We start from the raw sequence: 6,000 nt of genomic DNA, 5'->3' as shown, positions 1-6,000 counted from the left end.
CCTCACGATGGCTGCGGACACGGAGCGGCGACGTGCCCGCTGAGGGGCCGCCATGGCTCCCGCCCCACGCTGGCCCTCTGAGGGAAGACGTTTTGCCCTCCCTTGTCCAAGGAGCATTTAAACTTCGATTGAAGTTACGGCTTTATTGGCCGCTCGAGGGCAGGAGGCCCGGGGGTACCGCCGGGCCGGGCCCGCCGCGGTCCCTGAGGTAATTTTTGGCGGGAAGGAGCGCACTACTTTTTCTCAGCTCCCACCCGCGCCCTGCGCGGAAGGTTACGGCCGCCGGCAGTGCGGCTGCGCGCCTGCGGGTCACTCAAACCTCCGCTCCGTTCTCCTTTCCCGATCAACCGCCCCCAGCGGGCGCGCCGGACCAGGAGTGGCAGCCGGCGCGGCCAATGAGCGCCGCCGCCCCGCCCCCGCCGCGCGGGGCACGCCGCCCCGCCCACCGGCTCCGTCTCCCTTCGCCTCGCGTCTTTATTTTTTTTTTTTTTTTTTCATTTCTCTCGCCTTATTTTTTTTTTTTTTTTTTCCGCCGCCGGCACTCGATTGGCGGCCCAATCCGCCAATCGGCGGCTCGGGCCGGTCCTCGGCGCCTTTTACCCAATCCTCGCCCGCTGTTTCTCAAGTGACGGGCGGAGGAACCAATCACCCGCCTCCCCGCCCACCGCCGGGGGGCGGGTCGCGGCGGGAACCAATGAGCGCGGGGAGGGCGGGCGCGCAGGGGGGAAGGCAGCTCTGAGGGAGGAGGGCGGCCGCGCAGCTCGCCGAGGAAGAGGTTGGTCCCGGGGCGGTTTCGGCGGGCGGCCCGGCCGCGCCGCGGGAGAGGGGACCGCCGGGCTGCCGCTCCTCGGGAAGGGGTGCCCCGCCGGCCGTGTACGGGGCTGGGGCTGGGGGGGAAACGGGACGGGCCTGGTCCCGGCGGCGGAGGAGGAGGGGGGGGGGGACGGACGGGGGGACGGGACACGGGGGGGCGCCTCCCCACGCCCGCCCTCCCCCTTTGTTGTGGTGGGACGCGGCGGTGGGCCACGGAGGCGGCTGGGGGCTTGGGTTTGTGTGTGTGTGTGTGGGGGGGTTGCTCGTCCCGGCGGGAAGAAACGGCCGTGGGGGGTGTGTGTGTGTGGGGGGGGGTGCTGCCGGCCGTTCGCTGGGTCGGCGTGAGGTGAAGCGGGGAGTGGGGGGGGTGTGTGTGTGTGGTTGTCACACACACATACCCCCCCCCCCCCGGCCGCCCACAGGGCGGAATAGCCCCCCGACTCGGGGCGGTGAAGGGTGGGAAGGGCTGGCTTGTGTCCCCGCTGTCTGTGTGTGGAGGGGTGAGCGAGGGGGAGTTAAAAAAAAAAAAAAGTTTTGCTTCTCCTCCTTCTCCCCCTCCCTCTCTGCCCGGTCTTTTTTTGTCTTGCAGAGATCAGGTGTGTAAAACTTCGTGCCGGGGTGGTGGAGAAAGTTAGGAGCAAGTTGCAGAAGAGTGTTTAGGATTGTAAGGCTTTGCTTCGGCCGGTGCCCTTTTGTCTGTTCCTCTCCTAGTGCAGAGCCGTGGATGTGAAGTACCCACTGCCTACATGAGACATGTACATGAGAATTGAGATTAGTGGTTTTCTTCATGGCACTAGCTTTAATGCTGTAGTTATCTATGCATTGTAAGATGTAAACAAACATAATCTGTTAAGTGTTTCATCTGCCTAGATAAGCACATGGGAGAAGTCGTGTTGTGATAAATGCAAGTAGTTGGTGTTACTGCAGAGTTGTAGAGTTCCTATTTGTAGCTTTTTTTGCGGGGAGTGGAGGGGAAGAGAAAAAGTGTGACGCAGTACAGTCTTTTAGTCTTCACTCTGGGGAAATAAAAGAAGGAAAAAAAGTGGGTGAGTGAAGAGCCCTTGTGATAGTCTTGGAGAGCTGTTGAATTGAACAGCTGGGATTCAGACCGCAGCCAAGTCTCATGGCTTTTTGGTTGTCCATCACAGGTTTTGACTTAAAAAAACCAACACATGTGTGTTGTGCTCTTTTCAAATACTTTACAAACAAGTGAATAGCATTAAGAAAAAGTTTTGCTTACTAGGTTTACCAGACAAGCATTTCTGAAAACGCTGCTAGTGAATGCTGCAGCCTGTGTATATTGCATGCAGAGCTCCTGTTATCACAGTTCATGGTTGTAAACGAGTCAGATTCCATCTGTAGCAAGAAGTTTATAATGACAGCTTATTAGGAGACCGCACATAACAGCAGGTTTGTCGGTTCTTAAGTGTTCCTTTCTTAGCCTGGAGAGCTGTACTTTCATACTGATTCATGACATTATTTCTGTGGGGGCTGGACTCTGTAGTGAGAGGCTGATTAGGCTTTGCTCTGTTCTCCAGACGGACCCCCCACCCCACGTTGTTGTGAAGGTGAAAGGCTTTTCTTAGCAGAACAAGGTTGCTGTTTAGACTTTCCTGTGCTTTATCACAGTGTTGGAGCTTGCATGGTGCGTGAGTAGATTATTTGTGTGTGTGTTTGTTCTGAGGCGTAGCTTTAAAACTTTAACATTTTCAAACTGTGGTGAATTAGAGGGGCATGCAAATGTAAGTAAAGGGGAGGTTTTTGAAGCCCCTTCCCCCTGTTTGCTTAGCACTGTCATGATGAAAGATAGCATTAGTTACAAATGCCTTTAAAAAGAGGAAGGGGAGGATCTCATTTAAGGTGGTTTAAACTTAAAGATGAGTCTAAGCACATATTTAACAATATATTGGGCTGTTTAATAGAGTAACTTGGTAGTTGATTGTTGTTCTGCAGCTGTGTGGGTCAGACTTGGACTATACTGACAGTCACTGAAACAAACAAAAGCATTTGAAGATACAGTTTTCTTTATGGAAGAAGCTGGACGTCTATAATATAATCTTGGAGAGGCATCTGTCAGCTTTCCTGAGGTTCTGTTTGATGATAAAAATGAGAACACAATTGAAAAAATGAGGTTAAAAAAATTGGTCTCTTAACTGATCTCTTCTTTTCCTCCACCCAGAAGCTAGATTCACGAACAAAATCAAATAAGCTTGAATTACACGGTGAATCTCCAAATGAAAGGCCCTCCTGGGTCCTCCTCCATCTTCCTGTTCTACTTGATCTTTCTGAAGTGTTGAGCACCAGTTGATATAATTGAGTTTATTGGAGCTCAAAAAAAAATCTCAGCTACTGAGAGCAACTTTAAAAAACAAAACTTGTTTCCATCTGTCTAATCCCTTTCCCACAAAAGTACTGGGAGAACAGGCTTTGTAGTAGGTTCTGGATAACGATGAATCTAAGCTCTGCTTGAGACCGAAGAGAATTCCTAAGTTTTGTTTATATAAAGAACAGTACGCAAAGTTTTAATTATTATAAAAAGTATTCTAGAGTTTTCAAACGTATTCAACACTGCCTTAATGATTGTGCATGTAAATGCCCTGTAATTGAAAGCATCCATTTATGGGCCTGACTTGCTAAGTGAGCTGTAAATTCTGCTTTTCAGATTGGATTTAATGACTTTTATCATAAAGCCACAAACTGGTTGTGAACTGTGCCGAGAGGCAAACAATACCTAAGCTTACTTTGCCAAAATATTTGTAATTGTTGATTTGTTAAACTGAATTGCTGCAGGTCATGCGATGGGATTAGTTTTTTGTAATAGAATGGAGAGTACAGGCAGCCCTGTGTTCAATACTCTCTGGGCTAGAAGAAATTGGCTACTGCGGAAAACCTTCCTAAACATTGCTCTCCACTTCCAGTAGAGAAACTGTGTTACAAACAGTAAGGCCTCGTTCCAGATGACATTTTATTATGATTATGTGTGTTTGACAGCCATAGTGTGAACTAAGACCAAGAAGAGACTGCCAGAGAGCAGTTCCTGGGTCTCCTATCAGTTTAGTCTGGGGCTCAAGCTTGATTTAATTACACTGGAGCCATACGAGCTTAACATAAGACACTCTTCAGTGCAGGGTGAACTCTGCTTATCAAGGAGGTGGGGCGGCTGACCTGTTTGAAGAACACTTAGTTTAGGCCTGTATTGAAAGTGAACTTTCATTAACTAATTGTTAAATGCAATTGTTTGTGGTTTAACAAAGTGAAGAAGCTGCTAAGCTATACAGATAAAAACTGAAACAGGTACCTGATAATCCTGAATATTCCTGTCAAATTTAGCCCAGGAGTATTTATTTTCTAAAATAATGAAACTGGCACTTGCCTGCTTCACATAGAAAATTTTAGTCAAAACAAATGAGGTGAGAAGGGCTTGAACTGCTGTGGTTTGGAGTGCTCATTCAGTGCTTTTGTGGGGCCATTAAAGCCTTTTAGTTTTAAGGAGCAATACTGTGAGGCTGTTCATAATACTAAATAAGTGGAAGGAGTTTGCTGCTTTGCAGAGACAGGTGGATTGGCCGACTGCAGTTGTGGTAATTTTCCTCTTTTGTAATTCTAGGAGAGTTGCTAAAATACATCAGTCCTATTAGTAGTTTAATCAAAGGTCAGTAAAATTAACATCTCTTGTTCTTTCTCATGTCTCCAGTTGCGTGCAATTTTAGTATACTATGAATGCATGTGTTACTTACAGTGTGCTAATTTTCTAATAGCAATATAGCTTTTCATTACTACATTTGTCTGTAATTTGCAGCAGTCCTTAGTAATTGAAAAAAAATCCAGCTTCTGAAGCTTTCATAACATCATGATCACGCTTATTTTAGCTTTGTGTATGAGAAATACGAGTTTTTTCGCATTTGATTCATAATCAAACTTCATGAAATGAGTGAGAGGAAAAAAGTCTACTTTCAAAGTAGGTGGGTAATTCTGTTTTCAATGAGCTGTATAAAGATGATACAGTTATGCAGAGTTTCAAGATGCGTTGCAATACTAGAGCAAAATAAACCTAAAAATTAATGTGTAAATTGATTCTGTATATAGGCACGTTACAAAATCCTCATTCTAAAGCTGACCCAGAGGAAGAATTTTCTTTGCTCCTGTCCCCCCAGATCTCACACAGTCCACCTTGAAGTTCATCGGCTCGTGTCAAAGCTGAACCAGGACCTTGGCTTTTTATGTCTCGAAGCTTTGGCCTGTGAGCTGGCCAGATGGAGCTGCAGGCCAGATGGAGCCCCTTGGGAGGGAGCTCTTTAGAACCACTCCCCACTGCTGGCCTAATTGGCTGAAAAGCTGAACTGGGGGGTGGATCTGAGGGCATTGCTCGGTAGAGCTGGCTTCCCCTTCCCCCAGCTTGCCACCCCCACCTTCCCCAAAGCAAAAAAAACCCCAAACACCTAAAAACCAGTAAGGGAATACTTGAAGCTGTCCCACTCTGACCTGAATATGAGAAGGATGGGTACCATCTCAGTTTCTCGTGTTCTTCAGAAAAGTGTGTATGTGGCAGCAGGTTTGAGCTTCTCGAGTATGACAAAACCAGTTGTCTTTTAATATGCGTTTGTAGGGGAAGAAGAAAGAATTAGCCCTTCTGGAATCCCAAACGGCAGTTTTTTGAGGGGTTGTGGGTGCAACAGAAGTAGTGAAATGTCTTCTCTTGTCTATTCCACTGAGTGCTTTAGCTAGAGTGTATTCTCTCTGAAAGGGAAAAGACTGGCTTTGATTTTAGTTCGAACTTCATACAAAATTCAGGTTTCCTGCAAGTTGGGATCATTAACATTGGGGAGAACTTTCTCAGATTCTGCTGAGAATAAACTGTCTCCTTGTTTGGACTAACACAGCCTAAAGGATCCAGAAGCAGGTCATAAATTAGTTTTGTTTTGCTTCTGTTCAATGCAAGATGAAATACTTGCTTTATTGTTTCTCTAAGTGTTAATGACTTTGGATTAATATAGGAGACATATGCAGTACTGCATAAGCTATGCCCTTTAAAACTTCAACTCTCAATACCGTTTAGCCTAATGTAAGGTCTTGATACCACCTTAAATAGACTGTGCTTCAATTCATGTTACCTTATTGTGAAGCCAGTAATATCACAGGGGTACATGTGAAGGGAAAGGGTGGATATTCCCTCACCTTCTGAAAGAT

The 6,000-nt window shown here is 47.0% G+C and overlaps 1 protein-coding gene across 3 annotated transcripts in view; it reads left to right on the top strand.

Annotated features, from left to right (window-relative positions):
- Positions 1 to 701: 701 nt before the first annotated feature.
- SMAD2 (SMAD family member 2) overlaps positions 702 to 6,000 on the top strand; it is a 52,594-nt gene continuing 47,295 nt past the window's right edge. The window contains exons 1-2 of one of the 3 annotated variants that reach the window (XM_052776889.1): positions 741 to 775; positions 4,421 to 4,465. The gene's annotated coding sequence lies outside the window, so the exon portion shown is untranslated. Of the gene's footprint in view, positions 776 to 4,420; positions 4,466 to 6,000 lie in introns of all 3 variants that reach the window. The other 2 variants (XM_052776887.1, XM_052776888.1) reach the window with 2 other exon arrangements.

Source organism: Harpia harpyja, chromosome Z, assembly GCF_026419915.1.
Source record: "Harpia harpyja isolate bHarHar1 chromosome Z, bHarHar1 primary haplotype, whole genome shotgun sequence".
In the NCBI taxonomy this organism is placed as follows: Eukaryota; Metazoa; Chordata; class Aves; order Accipitriformes; family Accipitridae; genus Harpia; species Harpia harpyja.
The sequence above is the reverse complement of the archived record's forward strand: the minus strand, read 5'-3'. Positions and strand labels throughout refer to the sequence as shown.